Source organism: Pseudorca crassidens, chromosome 11 (genome assembly GCF_039906515.1).
Source record: "Pseudorca crassidens isolate mPseCra1 chromosome 11, mPseCra1.hap1, whole genome shotgun sequence".
NCBI lineage: Eukaryota > Metazoa > Chordata > Mammalia > Artiodactyla > Delphinidae > Pseudorca > Pseudorca crassidens.
Genome location: NC_090306.1, coordinates 77,202,281 through 77,219,983, shown reverse-complemented (window position 1 = coordinate 77,219,983; position 17,703 = coordinate 77,202,281). Strand labels below are relative to the sequence as shown.

At 34.8% G+C, this 17,703-nt stretch overlaps 1 long non-coding RNA gene across 4 annotated transcripts in view; it reads right to left on the bottom strand.

Moving 5' to 3' along the window:
- Positions 1–17,703, bottom strand: part of LOC137202980 (uncharacterized) — a 282,286-nt gene that overhangs the window by 4,840 nt on the left and 259,743 nt on the right. The window contains exon 7 of one of the 4 annotated variants that reach the window (XR_010932823.1): positions 13,852–14,215. The exons of the other annotated variants lie outside the window; for them this stretch is intronic. This is a non-coding gene — a long non-coding RNA (uncharacterized lncRNA). Of the gene's footprint in view, positions 1–13,851; positions 14,216–17,703 lie in introns of those variants that run through there. 4 annotated transcript variants of the gene reach the window in all.

Here is a 17,703-nt window from a genome sequence, read left to right as displayed (position 1 = left end):
TGGTTGATACAGGGACTGAATAATATTTCTCTCTCTCAATCTCTCTCTCTCTCTCTCTAGATAGGTAGGTAGATAGATAGATAGATAAATACAGATAAAGATATATACATATATATTAGACCAGATTGCTCCATATGGTGGCCATATTGACATTACCAGTCCTAGAGTTACATCATATCTTCTTAGTGACCTGGTTGAAAGAGAGTGTGTATTCCAACAGCTTTAACATAATATCCACAAGGAGTATTCTGATTGACTCTAATTAACATAACATATTATGTGCCCATCTCTGAACCAATCTTTGTTTCATACCTATGGCAGTAGAAGCAGGGAGAATGCCAGCCCCTCCCAAACTACACCCAGTAAATTTCTAATAGGTAAAATTATTATATTCCTAGAAGAAATATGAAAAGAATTATTGGATATAAACGCAAAGAAAGCTAGCATACTAAATAGTTCCTAGTTCAGACTTCTGACAATGATTATGTTGCCATTCAGAGCATTTTCCACTGGCCACTCTCATAGTCTGGCATGGATACACTTCTTGGATTCAGTCATTGTCTAGTCAGAGGTGCTTTTGAGTAGTATCACACGGTACAAAACTAGGTGTACAGAGCAATCCTGTGATAAAAGCTCTGAGTGGAATTGTTTTACCTTAGAAGTGTTTGTGGGCTTGGAAGACATCACAATCGTCATTTAGCTATTATTTCAGATGAAGGAAGTCAGTTGGTTACATTACTCTTAAAAACACCAAGATTCATTATTATTCTCATAATTTCCAACTAATATGCCTATAAATCTATGCCCTAACTCTTATTAAATGACAAATATTATAAAATCCCGACATTTTTGTAGATATACTGGCATATACCAATTTTATTAAGTTTAATATTTAGGTTGACTAGAGAGGCAAGAATAGAGTTATAACCAGAAAATTGTCTCTTATAAAGGAACTGTTTGAAGCCCTGGTTTGACTGTGGTTCATTTCATAAAGTTAAACAATTCCAGGGGTTATAAATCTTTATTGAAGCCAAAGATAATGTTTATGCAAAAATGAACATTTAGACATGGAAAGGGGTAGAACAAATTTCATACAGAATGATGTCTATGTTATTATTTGTACTAAACTCCAGTATGTGCTTAAATTCTGAATGTTCTCATAACTTAATGGTTTAGTATTCAAAGCACACTGTGTCTAGAAAAAAATGTATAGAAAAATTAAAGAAGGAGACAAATCACCTTATAAAACTGTCTGGTTTTAATATAAAGTAGGATACCAACTGGGCTCAAATATGTTTCATATCTTTAAGTATTTTCAGTAAAACAATTGGAGCATACACAATTTGAATACCAAACTGAATAAAAAGTAATATTTCATTCAGAAAACAAAACACAAAAGAGAATCAATGTTCCTTTCCTTTTCATCTCTCAACCTAGGAAAAGGCTTAACTTTGAAATGCAAATTCTAAATTTGGTATTCAATAATTCTAAAGCTTTCTCAATGAAATTAAAAGGAAATTCTCTTTCCTCGACTAAAAATTCCTCCTGCATTCCTCACAGGAAGAGATATGATTTTACTCATCTACTCACCTATCATAAACACCTGTATAAATACAATTTTTCCATAAAGTTGAAAACAAGTTCACCCTACTTCCCAACTCCACATGTCTGAAATATTCCACAACCCTTACCTTCTTTGAGAAATAGCAACAGACAAATCTGTCACTACAAACTTTCCTCACAGTGATTTTTACCTTTGCTGTATCCAATACAAGTCTTTTAAAGCAACAGCAGTAGTGCCAAATTCATCATTTGGTTTCTTGGGTATAATATTTGCAAAGTACTGAACTAGGCTTCCACAAATGAGAAATAAAAAGCGATTCCAGGATGCACCACGTTCCTCCACAGGTAGGCCAGTGACCACTGTGGAATTGGAGTTCTCCAATGTAATATTTGTGGTAAATTGGTTTTCAATTAAACCATGATCTTCTATTCATATCATTTTATGAGACTCTTCCTCTAATTGTGCAAGTTAAGAAATATGAGATCTTACAACTTGAGTCATGAATGTCTATACATATAAACATTTATATTCATATTCATTTTCATACTTGAGAATATATATGTAAATATATTTTAAGAATTTGATATAAAATTTAATTCAAAATTTTGTAAACCTAAAGAAATTTAATAAAAATAAAGCATTGCAAGTTGATACAATTGTGTAGTGTTTAAAGCTCACCCAATACTGTCTTTCTTTAGCTATTGTTTTTTTTTAGAGTCAAATTTCATGAAAATTTCGTCCTCGCATTCTTTTCCTACTTTTTCATTTCTCTTTACCTCCAGTAACTCTAATTTGTCTCCTGATCCACTGAAGCAGTTTTTTACCAGTGTCACCGGGGTCATACTTGTTGCTAAATTCAATTATAAACTTAACCCCTATGGTAGTGTTAGTTACCCAACCAATATCCATTCTTTAGATGAACAGACCCCAGTTAACCTACTGGTCCCAGGTAGAGCAGAACAATTGCACTTACAGCAATCTCTTACCTCAGGCAAACTCAGATCCACGGGAATAAACAGCTGATATTTTAAGCTGCTGAATTGTTGGATTATTAGCTTTTTTGTTTTTTAATCAAAAACCATCAACAGTTTTCAAAGAAATGTATTGCAAACAGTGACTTTTACTAAAGAGGTGAATTTGTTCTAAATGAAAAAAAAATCCCTCCATGAAAGAGCAAACACATTTACCAGACAACTTATATTGCATTAATGATTTAACAGTGCACAAATAAGGACCATAGATTTTATTTTAATTAGGACTGAAAGATCAGTATAAATGCTGATGGTGGGTGGGTAGGGGGTAGGTTTTATACCTTGAGCTCCAATATTCTAACTCTGTCCTGTCCTGTTGTTATAATTTGTAAAAATCTTTGAGTTTTTGTAACTTCAATGATGTGTTAAAGGCAAAGACTCTTGATTTGAAGAATTTGTTGTATCCAAAGGCCAGAACAGTACTCAACTCTGATGAGTAAATACATAAAATGTTGGGTGATTCCTTCATGTATCCAATATTTTATTTTAAAATTCTGAAGTGGCAACTGTTCTAATTTTTTTCCATTATAGATTCATTTGCCTGTTTTCGAATTTGATACTAAAGTGTACGTACACTTTGTATAAATCTTCTTTCACTCATAGTGATGTTTTTGAAATTCCTTTACATTGTGTGTTAATTAAAAGTCCATTCCTTGTAATTACTATGTAGTATTCTTTTGTATTTTACCTATTTTGATAACATTTGCCTTTGCTTTTATTTGTTTAGTTTACTAACCTTTAATGGAATTATTGATACTATAGTTTTGGGTCTATTATCTTACTATTTGTTTTCTGTTTATACTCTCTTTGTTTTTTGATCCTCTATTCCCTTTTTCTTCTTTTTTTGATTATTTGAGTATGTTTTTGAATTTAACTTATATATTTACTTTTCAGTTGTATATATCCCTTTTTGTTATATTTTTAGAATTACTTTAGGATTAGAATATTCATCCTGGAATGTTCTTAGTCTATTCAGATTTTATATTGTTGCTGGTTCCATTCTGATAACTCATGTTTGAATAAAATGATTTTTTCTAGCCTGATTACCTGAAGGAGGTTTTCCTGAAGAATGGGCCAGTATTATATTCCAGGCTGGTGAGAAATGTTTTTATGCTCTAGGTTGGCGCGCATGAGAAGTTTATTAGCTTTTACTGATCCAAAAATATTACGGTTAGCAACTGGCAGGCAACTCACAATGATGTGAAGTGCCTCTCATCTCTCCTTGGACTGACCTGCAATGTAGGTTGTCTGTGTGATTTCACACTCATCCTTTTCCATCTTCTTTTCCTCAAAACAGAGCCAGTTCCAAGGAAGCTCCTCACGTGTTTCAGGCACCCTGTTGCCATTTTTGCAAACAAGAAACTGTTGCTTTTGAATCTCAAGCTGTACCACCTACTTAAGAATAAACATGTTTATGGCTTTTTCATTGAGTTCTGCAACCACAAGGATCCTCTCTGTATAACCCTGTTGGTCTTCATGGTTTGGACAGTCCTCTCTCCTATTTAGGAATTCAGTGTTGCTTGTTGATACATCTGAGAGTTTATTCATATATTTTTATTTAGTTTCTAATGGACTTCATGTTTATATTTCTTATCCTCCTCGTTGCCTCTGGATGATTGCCAAGAAGAAGAGGGGGGATGTTGATTATACTTGTCCATATTAAAATAAAAGTTTCACCTTCCCAGGAACTTTCCTCTTTTAACCTGTTTTATTTCCTTTGTAACACATATCAGTATTTAAAATTTATTTTTCTTTTTATTTGTTTGTCACCTCCACTTGACAGTAGACTCAACAAAAGCAGCAGTTTTGACTGCCTAGATTGTTTCTGTATCTGCAGTGCATAGAACAACTCCTGACATCATAATTCATAAATATTTGTTGAAGCAATAGGAATCCAGGAAACATCTTTTTTTCCAAGTTTTTATTTTATATTGGAGTACAGTTGATTAACAACATTGAGATAGTTTAAGGTATACAGCAAAGTGATTCAATTATACATTTTCCCGTTTAGGTTGTTACATAATATTGAGCAGAGTCCCCTATGCTACACAGTAGGTCCTCGTTCCCTGTGCTGTATAGTAGGTCCTCATTGGTTATCCATTTTAAATATAGCAGTGTGTACATGTCAATCCCAAACATAAATATCTTTTCAAAAGCTATATTTTTACCTACATAAAACTAATTTTTCCCCAAAGCATGATACACTTCCAAGTGGTTTATGAGATACATATATTGGCAGTTTACATAGGGAGTTAATTTATTTTTATGTGATATGCACACAACAATAACAAAAACATGATTTCACAGAAATCATGAGATAGTATGAGGCTAAACTTTTAAAGAAATCAAGTTGCATTTGATTTGAAAAACTATTAAGTTTTTATATTTAAAACTTAATGGGTTCATAGGGATATGACAAAATTCATTTGAGTAGTCTGAGAATAAGGGAAGTTTGGAAAATACCATATTGATTCATATATTTAAGCATGACATTACCAGGCCATCTAACTCCAGAGCCAATGTTCCTTACCTTGTATTACAAATAAAATGCTCTGAAACCTGTAAATAAATATCAGTTATAAGGTAGTGTGATAGTTAATTTTGTGTGTCAACTTGTCTAGGCCAATGTGCCCAGTTGTTTGGTCAAACACTAGTCTAGATGTTGCTGTGAAGGTATTTTGTAGATGTGATTAAGATCGATAGTCAGTTGACCTTAAGTCAAAGAGATTACCCTTGATTATGTGGACGGGCTCCCCAATCAGTTGAAGGCCCGTAGAGGAAAAACTAAGGTTTTGAGGGGAAGAAGAAATTCGGCTTCAAGATTGTAATATAGAAATCCTGCCTCAGATTTCAACTTTCATTCTCCCCTATAAATTTGAGATTCAAGGCTACCTCAACTGCCGCCTGAATTTCCGGCTTGCTGGCCTGCCCTAGGAACTCTGGGCTTGCCAAGCCCTCACAATTGTTTCCGCTAATCCCTTAAAATGAATCTCTATAGAATATACATAGATTCTATTGGTTCTGCTTCTCTGGAGAATCTTGACAGATATAGAGGGCATTTGCACCTACGCTAACTTGCATCATGTACATCGCTGACAAGGAAAGGTGTTGGTTAAAAACCTGCTTAAATTAGACTGTTATAACAGAACCCATAAATGGCATCATCTTATGTTACATGCTGACTCATGCTGGCCATTATAAATCAAAGGCATTTTTCCATGCATACTTTCAGAAATCCTACACGCTGCTTTGAAACTATACATGACTTTAAGATTTCAGGCAACTTCAAGGATATCACCTTAGATTTCAAACGATAAATAAACCTCCCTTGGCCCATTCCTACTGCCCCCAGGCTCCACACACTTGCTCCCAAATTCTTCTTGATTGCCTTCAATGAAACATTTGAATACCCCAGGAAAGGCATTTACATATTGTACATTTTACAGTCCTAGAAGACCTTGAAATTCCCTGTCATTTTAGAGATTTTGAGGTTCTATGTGGGATCTTTGCAATGACTTGCTGGGTTTGAAGAGATCCACTCTTACTTTTTCTCGCTCAAGTTCTGAACTAATTAGAGTTGACCATAAAATACAGGGCACTCAGTTAATTTAAATTTTAAGTAAATAATAAATGACTTTTTTAGTATAAATATGTCTCAAATATTGCACAAGACATACCTTTAAAACATGTCACTCACTTGAAGTTCAAATTTCACTGTGTTTGTTGTATTTTTATTTCCTAGATCTGGCAACACTCACTAGCAGTTGAGATATAATTACAGAGTTAACCAAACAGGAGAGTAAAACGTAACATTTGCTATTGATATAATAATCAGTAATATTGGCAAAATAATTAATAATTGCCAGAGATTTTACTTTAATTTTCATAAGAATACTATAACAAATTATAATCATAAAAACTGATTAAAAAGCTTTGACTTTTCCAGGTAGCATAGTTCAATTGACATTTTGCTCAGAGCTGATGGAGGTTAACGACAGATAACACTTCTTCAACTTAAATGATAATTTTGAAAAATGAAAGTTGTAAAAAAGATAAAATAAAAATGGTATTGTCTATAATTTTAAACCATATAGACAAACATCTATAACTTGGTATATTTCCCTCCAGTCTTTGTGTGTGTGTGTGTGTGTGTGTGTGTGTGTGTGTGTGTGTGCGCGCGTGTGTGTATGTATATTTACACAGAATGTGGTCTAGATGTGCACAGGCAGAGTGAAGAATTGGTATCATAGTCTCTCTACTGCCTCCTGCCAACCTCTCCAGCTCTAAAGTTTATCATGTTTATTAATTTTTATTCCCTATGACTTTTGGGTGACTGGCATATCATGACTGATAAAGACTTTTTGAATGAAAAAGGGCTCTTATGAAACGGTGAGTAGAAGAAAAGTTAGGAAAACTCAACAGTAATTACCCACTGAGTGGCTAGAATGGTGCATCTTTCAACCAAGTGTCAGCTCAAGGACTGACACAAGATGTACTGAATAATCACCAGTACCAAGTACTGTTTCCAAAATAGACACTTTGACCATATGAGGAAACAGTGATCCAGGTGGTCTTTACTTGGATCCTATGTATTTCTGTACTAATTTGTATTAGTATTGTATTTCTATACTAACTTGACTCAATAAAGTGGAATGGCCTGAAGAGCCTTACAATTTAAATTTTGAAATTATATCTTATTTATTCAATAAACATTGATTGGAGCCCTCCTTTGTTCCAGAGAAAGAGCTAGATAATGGGTATCCAAAGGTGGGAAAATAAAACATAATTTTTGCCCCCATTAAAGAAGTAACAGTGGGAGAGGTAGTACCCATAACAATATTTACCTCATTTCAGTTTTGTGGAAGCTAAATTTGATAGTACGTAAACACAAAATATTTGATAAGAAATATGGTAAAATAAAGCAGGATGCTATGGAGAAGAAGAAGCACTTGAAATGGGAATGAACTTGGTGTACTGGAGGCAAAGAGGGCTGATGTGGCTGAATCTTTGATGAGCAAGGAACACAGCAGGATAAGATCAAGTTGGAAAGGCACTAGACCATATCAGAAAACATATTTCAGCTATATTTGTGTTTTTCTATTTAATTCTAAGCATAAGAAAGAGTCATTGCTTCATTTTGGATATCAACCGTATTATCAGAGGGTTATCTTAGTAACTCCGGTGTAAAACGATGCACTGTAGACAACTTAAAGAAACTCAGACCAATGCATTAATTAGAAATATAAATTTAGTAGTCCTTCAAATGGAAAAGTTCCTTAGTTGTTGTAAACAGTTTGTCTATACTTTCTCTTGTAAGGAGAAGCATTTATGATTCTTTGAGGCATTTACTTGGTATTTTAAATCATAATAAAAATGACTAAGTAGAATTAAATCTTTAGGTTTGGTGTCCATACCACCTAGTATACTATACAGTTGCTTTTAAGATTTTTCTTCACTTATTAATAAACTTCCTAAAACCCCATTCTAGCTCTCTGTCTTAGGTATATTTGTTTTCTTTTTTATTATCTATCTTTTTGTTAATGGTTTTGGTATTAAATAATTAAAAAACAAAGTCTAAAAAATGATTATAACTGGGGAACCTGTGAGAATAGGAGAGAAAATCTTAGTAGCAACTTATAAAACCTGTACTGAATGCTATCTGAAGCAGCAAACACCAGAGTAAAATCAACATTTGAAACAGAAAGAGTGAAAATTGGATGATATTTTGGGATCAGAATCAAGCTTGAAGCAAAAAGCCTATTCACCTACACCCACTGTGAAGGCCAAGATGAAAAACATAATATCTTGTAAACAAGTACATGAATTAACTTATTCAATCCAGAACAAGTGATTTAACCAAGTTAGACAACACAAAGTAACTTCAGCCAAGAGAAGACTAGATATTAATTGTAACAAGAGCCAACAAACATCAGACTTGGAAAACTTGGGAATGAAGTGTTAAGACTGCTGGCATTTATATGTCTGCGCAGACCTTAAAAGTCAGACGTCAGAAAATATTTTGTAGTAAGAACATCATAAATGTACTGTGTGATACGGTTTCCTGCTCTGATAAAAGCCTCTTTTGATTTCAAATGTTTTCCTTTAGCAAATATTTGCTAAAGGAGACAAAATTTCTCAAATAGGTATATAATGTACACAGTATGTGGGTTATCCCTGAAGATTAATGTAGGAACACATCCATAATTAAAGTAGTAACAGTGGGAGAGGTAGTACCCATAATAATATTCACCTCATTATGAAACGTGGTCAATCTTTAATCTGGTATAATACGTATATTTAGTCTAGGTTCTTTCTACATTAGGAGAATTCTGTAAAGCCATATACCCCAAGTACTGTGCCTGATATATAATAGGCACATAAAAAATGAGGCAAATTAGGGAGTACATTAATATATAATCTTTTTATTGGTCTGAAATGAAAAGACTGGATATTTAACTTTTTTAGAACAGTTTTGGATTTACAGAAAAATTGAACAGATGGTACAGAGATTTTCATGTTACTCTCTCCCACCCCCTGCACACATTTCCTCTATTATTAATACCTTGCATTAACGTGGAACATTTGTTATAATAAATGAACCAATATTAATAATTATTAACTAAATTCCATAGTTTATATTAAGGTTTGCCACTTGTGATGTACAGTGCTATAGGTTTTGGCAAATGCATAATGTCAGGTATCTACCATTACAGTATCATACAGATTAGTTTCCCTGCCCTAATAATTCACTCTGCCTCACCTCTTAATCCCTACTCACTCCCTCTACACCCCTGGCAACCACAGATCTTTTTACTGTCTCCATAGTTTCCCTTTTCCAGAATGTCATATGGTTGGAATCATACAATATGTAGAGTTTTAAGATTGGCTTCTTTCACTTAGTAACATGTATTCAAATTTCTTACAAGTTGTTTTATGGTTTGATAGCTCATTTTAAAAAATTGTTTTAGGAATGCTCCATTGTGTGGACATACCACTGTATATTCATTCACCTTTGAAGGATACCTTGATTCCTTCCAGTTTTTGGTGATCATAAATAAAACTGCCATAAACAGAGTATTCCCAACCTCTTCCTTCCATCCTTTATAACATTGCCGTTATTTATTTGTCCATATGCTATAATCACCTAAAACATTATTGCTATGATTATTTAAACAATTATTTATTAAATTAAGAATAAGAGAAAAGGTTTTATTTTATCATTTATTCCTTCCCTTATGCTCTTCCTTTCTTTATGTAGATCTAAGTTCCTGACCTATATCATTCTTCTCTCTAGACTTCTTTTAACATTTCTTGCAAGGAAGATCTGCTGGCAACAGATTTCCTCAGTTTACATTTGTCTAAGAGTATTTCTCCTTCACTTTTGAAAGTATGTTAAACGAATACATAATACAGTAGGATTTGGGGTTTTTTCCCCTCCACACTTTAAACATTTCACTCCATTCTCTTCTTGCTTGCATGGTTTCTGACTAGAAATCCAATGTAATTCTTATTCTTATTCCTCTAAAGATAAGTTTCCTCTACCATATAATAACTTCTTCAAGATTTCCTCTTTGTCTTTGGTTTTCTGGTGTTTGCACATGATATGCCTAGGTGTCGTTTTTTTTGGTATTTATCCTGCTTGTTGTTCTCTAAGTTTTCTGAATCTGTACTTTGGTGTCTATAAATAATTTTGGAAAATTCTATTATTAGTGCTTCAAATATTTCTTCTGCTCCTTCCTGTCCTTCTTTTCTTTCTCATGTTTCTATTATACATATGGTACATGTTTTGTCATTTTCCCACATTTCTTGGATATTCCATTTATTTTTTTTCTTTTTTTTTTTACTTTTTGCATTTCACTTTTGGCAGTTTCTATTGGCATATCTTCAGGTTCACTTATTATTTCCTTTGCCATGTTTAGTCTACTGATGAGGCCATCAAAAGCATTCTTCATTTCTATTACAGTGTCTGTGATTTCTAGAATTTCCTTTTGACTCTTTCTTGGGGTTTCTATCCCTCTGCTTACATTACCCATCTGTTCTTGAAAGTTGTCTACTTTTTCCTATAGAGTCTTTAACATCTTAAACACAATTGTTTTAAATTCTCTATCTGATAATTTCAAAATTCATGCCATATCTTAGTTGTGTTGTTACTTTGTTTGCTTTGTCTCTTCAGACTGTTTGTTTGTTTTGTCTTTAGAATGCCTTGTAATTTTTTGTTGAAAGCTGGACACGATGGGGTTAATAGGCACTAAGGTAATTAAGCTTTTAGTGTGAGGCTTTATGTTATCCGGCTAAGAGTTGGGTTGTGTTTAAAGTTTGACATAAATGTAGGTGCCAGAAGATTCTAGTTTCCTTGTCAGACTGTTTTCCTCCTGTTGCCTTTGGATTTCCCTTGGAACTTCCTAAATAGAGTCTGTGACTCTCACTTGTAATCTGTTTTTATATTGATACCCTGTTGGTGTGGCAGTAAGGTGCTGGGAAGGGTAAGAATTCTATATTCTTATAATTAAATATCAGATTTTTAATAGTCCCTGGGATGTGATCTTCAGAACATTCCTTAGCCTTTTATTCTCATTCTTTATGAGAGACAAGTCTAGCAGGGCCTGGATTTGTTTGATTGCCCTTTTCTCAAGTCAGGTAGGGTAGAGTACCTTCCTACGGAGGGCGTTGTTAAGTTTCCTTTGGGCATACTTTTAAATATTTACTAAAATCTGTAGAATAGTGGCAGAGTTAAGAAAAAGAGTGGCATAATAGTGGCAGAGTTAAGAAAAAGAGTGAAATAATAAACAAACTGACTGAGTGAAAAATGATGGTGATGGAACAAAGCAAAATGAGTTTCAATACAACATAATTATTATTCCAGAAAAATGATTACAGTTAATTAAACAGAAATAAAAATTCAAAGGTATGCTAGAAGAGATTTGTCCTGAAATTAACAATAGTAATTAACCTGCAAGTGAAAAATGGACCTTCTTCTTCCGGAAAGATTGATATGAAACTGTAAAGGGCAAATCATCATTTATGATGTTATCAAGGTTCAAAATCTAGAAAACATCTTGTGAGCCTCCAGAGAGGAAACGTAAGTGACCTAAAAAGTGGAAAATAATTAGGCTGGTTTCAGACTTTTCCACTGCAACCTTTAGTGCAAGAAGACAATGAAGCAATGTCTCAATGTTCTAAGAAAAATGTTACCTAAGAATACCCCACCAAACTATTTGTCCTTAGAGTAAAAAGTTCACAGACATTTTTAAAAATGCAAGGACTCAGGGAACATAGCACATAAGGGATGGAAAGGAATATAGCTTAAAAAGAGTTGTATCAAAATTGTACATTCAAAACTGAAGCAGATGTGAAAAAAAAAGAATAGGTCATTGGTATTAAATACTATTGTGTATATATCTAAGGTCAAACATAAGACACATAATTGTATAATGGAACAAATAATTGGTCTGGGTCCAGATTCTTATAGTTTCAACTCTGATGCATTTTAGGTGTATAATCTTGGGCAAATTAATAATAAGAAAGATTTCAGGAGGCCATTGTGAAGATTAAATGTGTTATAATATGTAAATAAAAGTGAAGGAGACATTAGAACCCCTCAAAATATGTTAGCTAAAGGAAGCAAACGTGTATTCAGACAAAAAGAAAAATTATCAATCTCTGATAAGTAAAATATAACAAAATTGGAAAGTGAAAAGTGCAAATGTAAATGAGTGCATATAAACTAGAGATACTTTTAAAAGATTTAACTCAATAACTTTCATAATTTTTAATCTTTAAATGGATAATTTTGGATATTTTCCGGAAAAAATGTCTATCAAACTTTTACCAATTCCTTAAAGTTCAGTAAATTTTTCTCATATTAAATATAAGTAAAGTTAAATATTTTAAATAAAATATATCACAGTATTATATCTTGTAATATTATTTACACCTACTTCTTTCATCCCTTTTTATCTGTAAATATGCAGAGATAATAATATTTTGGGTGGTAAGCATGTGGATGATTATTTTGCCTTTTTCTCAAAACTTAATTATAGTCCTTGAATTTTCATAATGATGAATATGTATAATTTCTACCAAAATAATAAGCTTTTTATAAAAATTCAACATAAAAAAGACAAGTAAAATGTAACAATTCAGAGTCTCAATTATGATAAAATAAGAATTAACAGTATCTAAAATTGTTATTTTAATTTTTACTGATTAAGCATGAGTAATGTGAAAATGACAAGGAAAATATAGTATACCATAAACTATGCATGAAGCAGAGATTTAATGATACTACCATAACATATTGCTCATCAATGATTTGTATATATCTTACATCCAATTCATTTGCAAGACAGATAAGAATCAGAAATTTAGCAAAAGAAACAGCCAAAATAGTTTTCAGAAAGTCCATGCACAAAAATTAAAAGAACTTGCGATGCATGACTAATTCACCCTTCTTTCACTAGTATTTTCTGGGAACTACTCTTCACTCCCTTTTCAGTCTGTTGCAAGCTCAAGCACTTGGCCAAAGGTCCAAGTCAGCTCATTAATTTATTCAACAAATATTTATTGAATGCCTAATAAGTGCAATGTACTAGAAGTACAGCAATAAACATAACAGATAAACCATGTTTTGTGGAGATAACATTCTGGTGGAGAAAATAAATAAACTAATAATTTATGCATTGTCATATAGTTATAAGCGTTATGAAGAATTTGGTGCTCTTTTATATGGAGTGGTCAGGAAAGGAGTAACTGAAAGGTAACATTTAAGCAGAGCCTCAAATTAGGTACAGAGTCAACCAAATAGACACCAAATTCTCCCAAATCTATTGTTATTTTTTTGGTGTTTGTTTCTTGAGTGATGAACCTATGATTTGATCAGAATCAATAGCACAAATGGAAATATTTTCTTGGGTTATGAGAATAAAAAATTGCCACTTTCTCATTTGATTTTAACCTAAAAATATATAAGATATGGAGCAGATGTAGCCAACACCTCCATGTGGAAGACCACCAATTATGACATCAACCAAAAGGAAGTTCTCTGGAAAGAGAGGAACTTGTACTTTTCAGTTACTTGGGTCAATTACCTTTCTTCTTTTCCTTTTTATAATAAATTTATTTATTTATTTATTTTTGGCTGTGTTCTGTCTTCATTGCTGCTCGCAGGCTTTCTCTAGTTGAGGCGAGCAGGGGCTACTCTGTGCTGTGGTGCGTGGGCTTCTCATTGCGGTGGCTTCTCCTGTTGCAGAGCACAGTTCTAGATGCACAGGCTTCAGTAGTTGTGGCACGCAGGCTTAGTTGCTCCGTGGCATGTGCGATCTTCCCAGACCAGCGCTTGAACCATGTTCCCTGCACTGGCAGGAGGATTCTTAACCACTGTGCCACCATGGAAGTCCCCAATTACCTTTTTTCTAAGTCAGTTTGATTTGGAGTTGTCTATACTTCTATCCAGCAGTCCTAAGTGGTATGGAACTCTCTCAGATTCTCATCAAAAGTCTGTACTATATATCTTCGTATGTAACACAAGAAAGTCTTTAGCAAATAAACATAAAGGCTTGCTGCATGAGGCCCATGAGCAATGGCTTGAAAAGTGTCCCCAACCAGACAGATTGACAGTTAGCTAGAACAGAAAAATGCAATTAAAAAAAAAAAAAAGAGAAAGAAATAAATTTAGCATGTTAACCAAGAACCAGTTATCATAAGTGGAAGTAATCCTATATATCTTAGAATAGCCCAAGGACATCATTACAGTTTATTAAGTGATTGTTTATTATTTTGAATTACTTTGCATTTGATTCATACAGTCAATCATTAATTGATTGATTCATTCAAAAAACACTGGGCAAAAATTATGGGCCAAGGACTACTTTAGACATTAAGGATGGAACTGTGAATATGACCAGTAAAGATAATGCACTGTGGAGTTTGTATTCACCTGACAGAGACATATATAAGAACAGAAAAATATAATAACAGGTTGTAGCAAGTGCTATGAAAAACAACTGTGGTGAGGCATCACCTTCTTTTCCCATGAAGGAAGTGGGTCTGCTCTGATGGTGAGGGGGACAGGGAAAGGCCCTTTGAAGTGACATTTATGCAGAAATGTAAACTATTTAAAAAGTGAGCCACTCATTCTAAAATGAGGGGCAATGATATTAAGTGCAATACTTGGAGGAAACAGTGATTGGGCGTGATTCAAGAACAGAAAGGTCAGCCATATGACTGCAGCAGAGTGACTGAGGGAGAGGTGTTTGATCTAAGCTTAGAGAAGTAGGTAGGCCCCAGCTGATGGGGAGCTTTCCAGGACATGGCTCAGGAGTTTAGATTTTTGTTCAAAGAGAAATATAAAGCTACTGAATATATTCAATGAAAAAACATGGAGCTTTATATATTTACATTTTAAATGACCTCTTGCTGGTCTTTGGAGAGTAAATGATAGAAGCACAAAAGAGGAAGCAAGGAGACCCAGAAGTCTGCTTTTTTGGTAGTCCATGGGAGAGAGGATGGTGGAATAAGATATATTTTAAGTAGAACTGATCTCTTCGATATATTGGATGGAAGAGACACATTAAGGAAATGGGAGAAATCTACAATAATTGTAAGCTTTGGGCTGGAGTCAACTAGAGAGATGTGATATCATTTAATAAGATGCAGAGTAGAGGAACACAGTTTAGGGGGGGTCCAAAGGCCCTTATTTCAGGCATATTATGATTTTCCAATTAGACATCCAAGTGAAGACGTCAAGTTCTAAGTAGTCAATGGCATAAAAGAGTCAGCAGCTCAGAGTGAACTGTGCAGACTGGAGATGTAATGCTGGGAAACTTAAACATAAGGCGGTGGTTCACTGTTGTGGTTAAGAACTTGGGCTTTGCTGCCAGATGGCTTCAGCTCTGATTTTGGCTCTGCCTCTTACTAGCTGAAGTCACTTAATCTCCCTGGACCTTGATTACCTCTCCGATAAGTGAGGATGATAAAAACTGCCAGGCTCACAGTGAGCATTCAAAATGGTAGTTATTATTAAAATTACTTTTGTTTTTGTTGTAATTTTAGAGTGGAAACAGACGAAGTCACCCAAAGACTAGAACCTGAGGTACTCCAACATTTATCGGCCCGGTAGAGAAAGAGATGGCTGAGAAAGGAATTGAGAAGGTATAGCCAATGAGGTATGGAAACCAAGGTGGGCTGCCGGGACAGCAGTAAAGGCAAAGCCAGGAAATTACCCATACAGAACCCCAAACTGCAGTACAATGAAGAGTGAATGGGAACAGAGCAAGAAGAAATAGCAAATGCATACCATATTTTTTGAGAATTTTTTCTGTAAAAGGGGTCATAAAATGGGATAGGAGGAGGAGGGGATAGTAGGAGGAGGAAAATGTGGAGTCTAAGAGCCATTATTTTTTAAAGATAAGACATAATATCTGAAGTTATCATTGAAGAATTTATAGGATGACTCAAGTCTGTAGATACATTTTTAGACTCTGGAGTGTTTTAAAATAATTTGATTTTGAATTTTATTTTAGAAATGGCATGTGTTCTCACGGCTACTACTGTACCCATTGTATTTTGTATTTTCATTCAGTTCGCTTGTGTTACGTAGAATGCCTGCCTGACTGTGCACAGACCATGTATGTACATAGAATTGACCTAGTAGGGAGGGGAGATACTGAGGGGGAGGAGATAATTAAAGAAGTGTAGGCCCTGAGAAGAGGAAAGGGAATTAGATCCTGGGCATCATTTGGGGAATTTACTTCTAAATTCTTGCACTGTCACAGAAGGGAAAACAAAGAAGACACATACAAGTGCAGGTGGATTTTATAGTGGAAAGTTAATTGAACACTTCTCTGATGACTTCTACCATCACTCTGTGGATGTTCCGTGAGGAGAAAAGGAATATAAGACTTTAAGGACAAGGAAAATCTTCTAATGTAGTCATCTTAGAGTGTTGGAAAGGGAATCAACATCAGAAACACAGCAGATCTGCTGGCTAGGGTTGATGCTTATCTTTGAGAATTTAAAGTAACACCAATTGTTGTACATGATTTTTACTAGGAATATACAGCTGCTCAGATGCAGGAGAGAAGAGAGTTGGGTGTTGTGTTCAACCGAAATTTAAGTCTTCATAAATGAGTATGATAAAAGGAAAAAAAGAAGGAAAGCAGAAAGTGCTTGAAAGGGAGTAATTATGATAATGGTCCATCAAAACTAAAGTTAAGGAAGGATTTGAAGATAGGAGATTTAATAAATAGTGAAAAAGAGATGGAGTCTGTGGAATGAAGTTCTCATGAGGTGAAAGGAAAAATGGTTAACAATACCCCAGTAGTAGGGTTATATAATGCCCGGTGGTAATAAGCTGGAGGGTATGACAATAATAGTGGGTAACTTTACTACACATGAGGAGATAAGGCAACTCCTAGGCCACCACGGTACGTGGATTATGCACATGGAAGCACGTCACCGGACATGATGACCAGGCATCGGTAGAGAGTATGAGTGAGGCAGGAGCAAAAGTCATTGACAAGGAGAGGCTCGACTAGGAGGTCCAGCAGCTGGGGACGGGGAAGGGGTTGTAGATAATTAAACCAGATGTCATGAGTTTCAGAATGGATGGAGTTTTTTGAAAGAGTAAAAAGAAGAAATTGTTTGGAAGAGAAAATGTAGAGCAAGGAACAGTAATGTGTTCTTTGAGTTATGTGAGTGAAGAAGAAAACACAGCCACTACTTTAAAGGACTGCAGTGCAAAACCTTTGTCAGGAGATAGCCAGATACTTTTAAGATTAAGAAAAGCAAAGGGAGGGCTTCCCTGGTGGCGCAGTGGTTGAGAGTCCGCCTGCCGATGCAGGGGACACGGGTTCGTGCCCCGGTCCGGGAAGATCCCACATGCCACGGAGCGGCTGGGCCCGTGAGCCATGGCCGCTAAGCCTGCACGTCCGGAGCCTGTGCTCCGCAACGGAAGAGGCCACAGCAGTGAGAGGCCCACGAGGACAAAGGAGAGTTTTGGGGTTGCGGATCAGGCTTGAAAGTTTCTGGAAGAGGAGACTGGGTAAGATTAGGGAATACAAGCAGCACATTGTATATGAGTTTATGGTGATGCTGGAAGACCTGGAGCTT